Source organism: Carlito syrichta, unplaced genomic scaffold, assembly GCF_000164805.1.
Source record: "Carlito syrichta isolate Samal-C Ts95f unplaced genomic scaffold, Tarsius_syrichta-2.0.1 Scaffold308277, whole genome shotgun sequence".
Lineage (NCBI taxonomy): Eukaryota > Metazoa > Chordata > Mammalia > Primates > Tarsiidae > Carlito > Carlito syrichta.
Window position 1 is genome coordinate 391,084 of NW_007252373.1, and position 10,395 is coordinate 401,478.

The following is a 10,395-nucleotide window of genomic DNA, read 5'->3' on the forward strand; positions in this document are numbered from 1 at the left end:
ATTATTGTGAGCTGGCATTATTGATTCCTAGGCCTGGCAAGTGATCAAAAATGGCTTTCTCTTGAATCTACCAATTGGTTCTTTGGAAATCTTCCCACACCCCACCAAAGCTGTGACTCTCTCACCTGTAGTTCCACAGACCATCCCTCAGGCAGGTCATGCATGCTTTCTTGACATTGGACCCCTGACTAGGAAATACAACTTATTTGTGCTAAGGATTCCTTGTCTTTCCATTGAGTTCTTTGGAGCAGGAATTTCGGCAACTTAGACTATCTCTTATGTTCATGGGTTATACCTAGTCTACAGTAAACACTTAACTTTAATTCATTGCCAGGAAGAGAACAGTTATTTTCAGTGCTGCCCACTTGTTATCCCGTCACCTGCCAAGCAGCTCTAGGCACTAGTCATACCCCAGGATACCCAGCGTGTCCTCCAGTGAAGTCTTGTACACTGGGCTTGTGATAATAAAGGTGCTGTCCTTCCCCACATGGGCATGGGTGGGACTCACAGGTCACCGAACTCTCTCATCAGAAATCTCTCTGCAGTCCAATTCCCACCTGCTTCAACTTGAAGCTTGCACACACTCTGTGTGAGTGAGTGATTAAGCCATTTCACCACCTCTTTTGCTAAGTCCTTATAGTTTGTCCATCTCCTCACTTTGGAACATGGAGTATTTCCTTGAAGCCTCAACCAAAACCGCTGCTAAACAAATTACATTTCAATACCCTACTACACCGGACTCACACCTCCATGGTACCATTTACAGCTTTATTTTATAATTATTTATGTTTTTGTCTCCCTGGTTAGAAGGTTAGCTTATTAAGCTCAGGGACTATTTCAATCGTTTTAGAATCCCCAGTATTTGGCACATGAGAGATTGTTAGACGAATTTCTATTCAATGAGGACTTGAAGGTACAGAATATGTGGTCAGTGGGATTAGAAATAGCACAACTTTAAGACAGTCTGGATTCAAATCTTGGCTTAATCATTTATTAGTCATGTGGTTTGGGGCATACTATTTAACTTCTCAGTGTCTTCAACTATAAAAGGAATAATAATAGTATCCACCTCATGTTGCCATGATGAAATAAAAAAATACATGTGAAACCCCTAGAATAGTACCTGGCACATAGAAAAATCTCAATCAATGTGTGTCTTTCTCACTGAAAACTTTGAGAACAAATAAACTCTATAAGGAAGTAAATATAGAGGAAAATGAATAGAAGGCAAAGAATTGAGCTGATATTTTCAATTATGAGGAGGTGGTAAATAATAGGATAGGGAAAATATGGACTTCACAAATTATGTCATCTTTATATATCATTAAAGTAACATCAAAATCAAATGCATTAATGGATTAGATTGGACACAAATATCACACACAGATAAGAAACCATTTTCATTAGACTTAAGTTTCAATGTTATTCATGTAATAGGAATATTAATAGGAGTTTTTATTGTTAACTATTAAATACTACTGTTAATGAAACAAGGGAATACAGAGTAGTAAGAATGTAAACTGTCCAGCTGCTGATCTTGAATATAATGTTTGAAGGTGGCAGGTCAATTAGAAAAGATAAAAATGAGTGATTGTCAGTCACAGTACATGTTTCTTTTGTCTTCTTTTGATATTTCTTTGTTTCTTTGAGAATATTTAATCCATTTTATCTGAGTCTATTCTTGTTTATTTCAAGTAGAGCAGAATGGTATAATACCAAATAGAGTAATTAGCTTAAGGAGTTTATATAATCTGGAGAACTGCAATTATAGGTCACCAGTTTAAGTCTGACCAGGGTTGATAGAAGGCCATTACCATCTGTTGGCTTCTTAGTAATAAACATGAAATAGATAAATAACACTATCAGTTTTTAATATAGAGCCTGATCTTATATTTATTGTGCCTTTTGTATTGGGATTGGTAAGCTGAGGAAGATTGTAAGTGGTTATAGAATTAATATATTCTTCCTACATAGCCATCTGTTTCTTCTCCTTTCTCTTTTCCTTGCTTGACACGTCTTTCATTGTTTTTCCAGAGAACCTGCCAGTGAAGAAGAAAAGGTGCACCACATTCTTATTATGCTTCTATTCTTTTATTTCCCACAAATCCCTAAGCAGCCCTTTGTTCACGACCAAGTAGGTGGGACTTTAAATACCAATAAATATAGTGCTACAAGCCCAAAAGCTCCTGAGAGCCCACCTTCTTTAGTAATCTCTCATAGTAAGCAGATCATACATTCAACAATGGAGAGAGCCTGAAACTCACTCATTATTGAATCACCTGTCTTAATTATTGGTTATGATGATTTTGCCTTCTTTTTCAGAATATTAGGTCTTTTTCTTTTGTACTTCTGTTTATGACTTCTAGAATAAACAAGTATTTTTTTCCAGCTTCTCCTATTCTAAAGATATGATGTATACTGTATATTTGCTAACATGGCTATTGCTACCATGATATTGCCTCTGTCAGGTGGCTGTGGGTGTTTGTACATTTAGGTGCAAGAGGTTTATTATTCCTACTCTGGTGTACCAACTCTGTCAGAGTGGTCTTGGTTTTGCCATCAAGAATTAAAAGACATGATTTTTTTTAATTTTGGCTCTTCCATTTCAAATATATAGTATCAAGATTCAATTTTTCATCTTGGATAGAATTCTTGGGTAATATCTAGGAATGATGCTTGCAGTAGCAAGAACTGTCTATAGATACAGGATAGTAATAATTATAATAAATAGTAGTAACCCTAGTTATGATAATAATAATAATAGTAGTAGTAGTAGTATTGATAGCATTGCAGGAATGTTTTGTGGGTGCCAGCACTATGAGGAAGGCCTTGCCATCAAGTATGTTACTATGGCAGATGAACACTGGGTATAAAAACCCTGGATGCTCAGTGTTTGATGTTCCTTGGTCATTCTTAAAACATCTGGACAAGCCCATCAAAGTCATCTCTTTCCAACTTCTCAAACACACATCCTGCAATCTGAGAATATTCTTAATTTCAAATTCAAAGAAAAACATTAAATATAAGTTTTTAGAGGGTCAGCCTGGAGCTGCTGTAGCTACCTGCATTCTATAAGCCTAACATCAAAGAGAAGAACTGCAAAAGTCAGTGAGGCACATTGAGGAGAACCCAGGGACAATTGATTTGGAACAGAGCTGTGAGCAGGGGTTTTTGTTTTTACTTTTCATTTTTCTTATCCCTTAATAGTATCCCCCATGAAGTGGTATTTCTGTATGGATCAATACGTCATAGACATAAATAGTGGTCAGACAGAGACTTCATTTTGTTTGTTTACTCCCATCTTTAGTGGCAGCCACAATTTTTATTTTGAAAGCATGAATTATCCATGGCCACTTGGTATCACTGTGTGTGTATGCCTGTGAGTATGTGTATGTATGTGTGTTTGAAATAGAGAAAAAGAGAGAGTATGCTTTGCTCAGTAACCATTAATAAATGTTTATATCTGCTCAGCTAGCCTGGTTACCCTCGGCTTGCAAAGGCATAAATCACTGGCTTCTGTCAACTCTGGAATTGACCTACAGATTAAATGCAGATCATTGTGAGATAGGTGCAGTTCCACATATTTTTTATTTTTAAGAAATCTTCCCACTCTGATTGCTATGTCTGCACCTGCTAGTCTTTTTCTATTTATTACCCTAGTTCATTGGGTGGATAGCAAAGAATTTGAGATTACCTCGTCTACACATTTATGTCAACTTGTGTTGAGAAGTAAATCAGTAGTAAATGGCACAGAATCTGTTACAAAGGTTTGTCCTTTAGAATAAGCTGTGATTTGATCACATATATTCAAAAGAAATTCTCTTCAAAAGTAATTTATTAAATTTTGCAAATTTATACCAAAGATTTGTAATAACTAAATTACAGAATTTAGGACGGTCATATCTTAATCTTTACTACTACTTTGAACTTGTCTGCTTCTTCTTTAACACATTTACTGTTGATAAATGTATAATAATAAAGACAGTTTTTCTAGTTTAACAAACACCAAAAGGCCCTAATGAAGACAACAGTCATTAAGTAAATCAACAACCCATTAAAGGGAAGCATTACGTCAAAACAAGAGACTCTATTAATTTTCTTATTGCTCTTGTACATTATCCATTTGCCAAATTTATTTTCCCAGTGGACACTAGGCAAGTCTCCAGTCCTGAATAAGAACTGAAGCTTTCATTCTGGGCTTCTGCTGTCACTTGTTTAATACTGTTGTCACAAATTGCTGAATCATCAGTGGAGAAAGAAGGTCATTATGTCCAAATTATTTAAAAAATGTAAACTAATTCATCTGGAAAATTTAACATCTTAACACAGGTGAGGTTAATGAAAAAAAAACTAGACAAAAGAGAAAATCACACTCAGAGTAGAATTCATGTTAATAAATGTATAATAATTTAAGCCTACTTTCTGGGAATATAGTCCCCTAGTAAAGCAACACCTGCCTACTCTAATGCCTAATTTGTCTTCCATGCAATATTCCACTGGGCACATCAGAGAAAAATTTCAACAATTCATTTCATGATTTCACATGTATTTTATTAGAATATAAAGGACAAATAAGAGAAAATGAGATTCGGTTTCCAGAAGTGTGCTTTGCAGATCACTGTCCTGGAAAGTATCTAGTTTGTAACTTGAGGGATTTGAGTACTAGTTTTCTAATGGGAATAAACCTGAGCTCAGTAAGACTTGTGGCTAGTCCATGTTCCCATGTCTTTTTCATTAGGAATCGGGACGTTAACTATGATTTTCTGGCCAGATTCCAGCTTGGTTAATTGCATGCTGTCTACCTAAATTCCCTTTGCTTGGGATGTTCTTCACTTTGGATTGTATTGCTTTTATTGTCATGTTTCCCCAAGAGGTGGGTACATGATATTGTAGAATGAGCCAGAATATAATTCATTAAGCTAATAAGAGTACTTTGGGGAAGAAGGGTTAAATGTAAGTAGTTTGCTATTCACAATTTCCCCCCAATGAGGCCTATTTGTAGAGTAATTAATGTAGAATAGCATTAGTGAAACATGGAAATGAGCCAGATTGCCATGACAAGAATAGTAATAACACTGAAACAACTAATTTTGATAAATTATACAGAAAATAATCATTTAAATAAATACTTAGAGCCTTTTGTTTTTTGTTTGTTTTGTTTGTTCTTTTAGTCTGGAGCTGACATTTAATCACTAGTTAACACAATTTTCTAGGTGAAATTTATTTTATTCTGTATAAATGTTAAAAACATGGTAACATTTTCCATCATCTTTTTACCTAGCATGACACCTAGCACAATAACTTGCACAATGACATTCACTAAAGTAAGGTTTGTTAAATAAATGAACGAAGATGGGCAAAAAATGGGAGGGAAATAGCATTTATGGGTTTTCCAAGATTCAACAATCTTTAGGGTAGGCATGTTCCCCGCAGTGTTTCATCTAATTGTCACAGTTATCCCCATTTCACAGATGAAAAACAGAGGCTTGGCGATGCCAAATGACTTCCCCAGGATCAAGCATCTGAGTTTCAAAGCCAAGTCATAAAACTATAAAACCTGGCTCTTTTTACTCCAGGTTATTTTACAGTCTCCCACATTGTGCCTGGCATCTTTGGCCTTAATTTGAGGAGGCAAGTCTGAAAACCTCGGACACTGTGAAAGTCAGGTTGATCCCCAGAGACAAGGTTAGCAACTGCCCTGTGGAATTTTATCTTGTTATTCTTTCTTTCATTACTCTAATTCAAATCTGTCACTTTTGCCGTTTTAGAGTTGTCATAACTATTGCCAAGTAATTATACACTTGTCACAAAGTATACCATAAGTTGAATCTTTATAAATCTTAGTTCAAACGTGAATGCTTAATGAACCCAGAAATTACTGAGAAAAAACACCCCTTAAGTGCCCTAAAATTCACTCACCATGGTTGAATCTATTGTGTTGACTAGAAAAAATGCACTTCAACCCTCGTGCACCTGGACTGTGTTCACGGCCAAGTTTTCAGTTTTTTAACTGGCATTAAATTACCTAGAAATTGAATTGTGAAAGATGATAGAAATTCATTTTGCCTCATGAGAGAAATCATTCTCTTTCTATTTTAATTTTTCTTTTTTAAAAAACACAGCATGAAAGTGTATATCTTTAAAGACTGTTGAACCAGACTGTAAGAAATATGTATACCTATATAACAATGACTCTAGCATAGAAAAAGACTTAAAAAACACAATAATATGTAGGCTATAAGTCACAACTACTCAAGCATGCATCTTACTTTAATCCAGGAATTCCTATACCAATATATTTTATTTCCAGCCAGACAGTGGCTAATTTATGACTGTGCCAACAATGCCATTTTAATTAATTTTATTCATCTTATTTCTCTTTCCTCTGTTCCTCATATCTCATCTGTTTGCATTGCCTAGATTTTAATTAAAAAAACCTCTCCTCTCTAAGGAGCAATCTGAAGTGGCAAAAATAATCACTTAAAATATTACAGTCATTAAAAAATTGGCTGTGGTGGAAGCCATGCATTTTCAATTTTCCTACAAATGATGTTTTAGCTTCCTTTTAAAGCGCACTTTGTATCTGAATTGTCTGCCACCAGCCAGGTTGGCTATCAAAAATGGTCTTCCAGCTGGGTGGGCTGAGTGACAACTCCTTAATGGAGGAAATGGATGGTTCTCTGTTCATGTGGAGGGGAAGGCATACCAGGCAGATTTCATTCCATCTGCCACCAGCTCTCTGCAAGCTGGCATTGCCCAAATGCTCAATATACTCATTCCAACAAAAAGGATATTGTCAAAAAATAAATTGTAAGGCTACAGATGCCTGAAAGAATCATCAGGGTCATTAGACTCCAGGGAGATAATATTAAGAGGTGCCTCAGTGTTCATCTTTGATGAAAACCTAATAAAACAATGGTGGAGGCCATTACAAGTACTTTTACAAGTACAGAGGTGAAGTCATTAACATTTTCAGCAGAGTACAGGGAGCAACCTTAGAAAAATGCTATCCTGAATCGTGGCCAAGGACTTGTTATATTGAGGAATTTGCACTGATGTTTCCTGTTGATGATTTTCTGAATGGCAAATTCTTGTCACTTAGTTACACTGTGTTCTGCTTGTCAAGTAAAGGAAATCCATTTAGGAGCAAAATGGGAAAATATTTTTGATTGACAAAGAGAAACACATAAGAAGTATACTTAAGAGATTTAAAAAATTCAAAATCCGCTAGTACTTAGAAAAAGTATAAGTGTTTGCCATTGATCAATGCTAACATAGTAAAACAAGCACAACTATTATAATTAATGTAAGAATTAGTGCACATTAAGAGGGCTGGAAATAGAAAAGAAAGTTTAGACCATCTGCAGAATTTAGACCTTTATTTTGCCCAAAATAAATGCTTAGTTACCTGATATCTTCTCACCATAAGTCAGTCAAAAGCTATGACTCGGGAAGTCACATGTGATTTATAATCATTTGCTCAAGAAAACCTGGTAGATTTTCATGATGCTCAAAATAAATAGTCCGGAATTCCAAAACATTCTTGTTCTTATATCAAGAGCTCATGTATCTCACAAAGTTACACATTTAATTGTTTTGAAGCCTTTGAGATTTTGATTGTTATTGCATATAACTTATATAAGTTTGAACAGATGCTGAACAAAAATAGCTGGGTATTAATTTCGAGATCAGTTTTCTAAAATTCTTTTCATATTTTAATGCATGTTTCACTTGGATTTTTGCATACTAGGTTAATGTTATACAATGCAAGTTTGTCTGTAAGAGAAGTAGCATCAGACATCTTGCATTAAGTTTCTTATTTTAAGAGATTATCTAGTAATCTGCCAAAATTTGGAGGAGTGCTTTTAAAGTTCTAATTGATAGTTCAATCTGCCCTAAAAATGAATGAGTATTTCCAGTATTTTTATTATATTGTTCTGTGGGACATATCCTTGTGCATTTTAAGGATTTTAAGTTGATCTGAAGAATTGACTATTTTGGTGAGAAACAGCTGAACATAGATTTAAATACTCTTTTACCTTTTTAAATCACCTACTACTAAGAGTATGAAATATGATAGCATATTTTTATTTTTTTAAGTGAGAAAGCAGGATTTGAATGAGAGGACAGAAAAGCTCCCACAGTGGGAGGGGACCTGAAGGGGTCGCCTAAAAGGATAGCATATTTTTTAAAAAGCACATATTAAGAAGTAATAATTATTTTATAGCACTTAAAAGTTTCAAAAAATACTTTATCGTGTGTGATTTGTGCTTCTAACAGCATCTCTAGGGAATAGATATTATTGGTTCCAATCTTCAGCCTGAGAAATTGAGGCCTAGCAGGATTAAATGACTTACACAAGACCATGTAGCCATTAAGTAGAGAAAATACATTTGAACATGACTTTGAATCCAATTCTCAAACTCTTCGAGGGGTGGATAGTAAATGAGTTTTTCATTCCTTATCATCTTGATTGTTTTTAATTTCCAATTTTCATTCTTTTCCAACCATAATTTCTTTAATTCATGTAAGTGCTAAATTAATTGAGTTAGGTTCTAAGAGAAAGTTCAAGCAACACCTAACCAAGTAGCTCATGGCTTCTCATTCAGAGACAGAAATGCAGATAGAAAACAAGCAGAGGTCCATGGACACTATCTCAATCCAAATGCATTCAGGGATGAAGTCTTCATTTGGAGCACATTTAGGAAATAGGCTAATTCAAAAGACATTGAACTCCCCTGTGACCAGTCCTAAAATAGAATTAGCATGAAACTCTAACTTGCCTTGTAATTGATTTAGAGATCCTCAGAATGAGAACCCTAAAGTGGTCCCCAACCCCGTCAAGGACTCCTAAATACAGGGCCTGTATATCATCAACTTCTTAGAAAGGACTCAGTGGGTCCTTTCTCAGTAGGTCTATTGCTCTCAAGTAGCTCAGGAATTCACCAGTTTCACACAGTCTGTCCCCAGTTTTAGCATCCAAGTATTACACTACTGGCTCATATATTTTTTTTTTTTAATTTTTAATTTTAAGTATGTGGGGTACAATTCAGGGTTAGGTATACAAATGTTCATTATGCAAGGACCCTTGTTGATGAGGTGTGTCCCCACAACTGGCAGAGTCCCTACTGCTGCCAAACCTGCCCACACCCTCCCCTGGCAGTTTCCCACTACTGACTGGCTCATATATCCTTAAAAGAGCATCTTCCCATCATTCCTAACCTTGAAAACATTGGGTTCTACTCAAATGGCAAAGGCAGAAATCATCTCTTGACCTCCTTAGCATGATAGGGAGCAGAGTAAGCTATCTGTAGCTGTGAGTGTGTTCTGTGCATCTGCAGACCCTGCTGCCTAGAAAGTGACAGTCCCATCTTGCTAAGAGACAGGAAACATTGAGCCACCTCCTGCTGAGTGGTAGCTGCTTACATAGGGTGTGTCACAGCTTTTCTTTGGCAATGTATCACTGTACTAAGATTATAAAGAGAATATTCAAAGAGCAATACTTCATCCCCCCTCCACACCCAAAAGTCATGTATTATCAAGTATTATGTACCATACATAACTGTATGTGCTATACTTATACAACTGGTAGCACAGAAGGTTTGTTTACATCAGCAACACCATAAATGCATGAGTAGTGCATGTGCTATGATGTTACTATGACGACATCACTAGGCAATAGGAATTTTTCAGCTCCATTATAATCTGTGGAACCTCCATTGTATACATGGTCTTTTGTTGATTGAAACATTGTTGTTATACAGTGCATGGTTGTTTCTGTCTTAGAACATCATGTTAAACATACACAATTAATTTATTTTAAAAAATATAATTTCTTGAAAAGGCACTGCATAATACTTAAATTCATTCATGTATTTACTGAACTATTCATCAAATATTTCTGAATGCCTACTATATATGCTAAGACCTGGAAAACAGCAAGAAACAAAATAGACATGATCTCTCCCCTACAAAACTCACAGTCAGTCACTGGTCTGGCTGACTGTTTTGTCCAATTGTTTTTCTTTACTTATATTTTAAGAGTATATAAAACTTAAAAAGGATGTTTGGCATTTCATTTATTAGCATTTCTATTTTTGTTTGTTTACTTATTTATTTAGCTTTCCATTGCTCAATGCCAAGCATTTCTCTATATGTGACTTATTACCAAAAAAATTGTGCAAGCTTATAACAATTTTAAAAAGTAAATACCACTTACTGGCTCCAAAATCTGACCTTGCCTTTGTTGACTTTAAGCTGAAAAAATATTATTAAAGTATTTCAAGAAATTTTTTTTTCTTTTTTTTTGAGTTGGAGTCTCACTCTGTCACTCACACTGGAGTGCAGTGGCCGCTCCCGGCCATTGCAGCCTCGACCTGCTGGGCTCCGGCGATC

At 35.5% G+C, this 10,395-nt stretch overlaps 1 protein-coding gene across 1 annotated transcript in view; it reads left to right on the plus strand.

The window, feature by feature from the left end:
• Positions 1-10,395, plus strand: part of RELN (reelin) — a 534,724-nt gene that overhangs the window by 303,844 nt on the left and 220,485 nt on the right. The gene's annotated exons all lie outside the window — the stretch shown is intronic.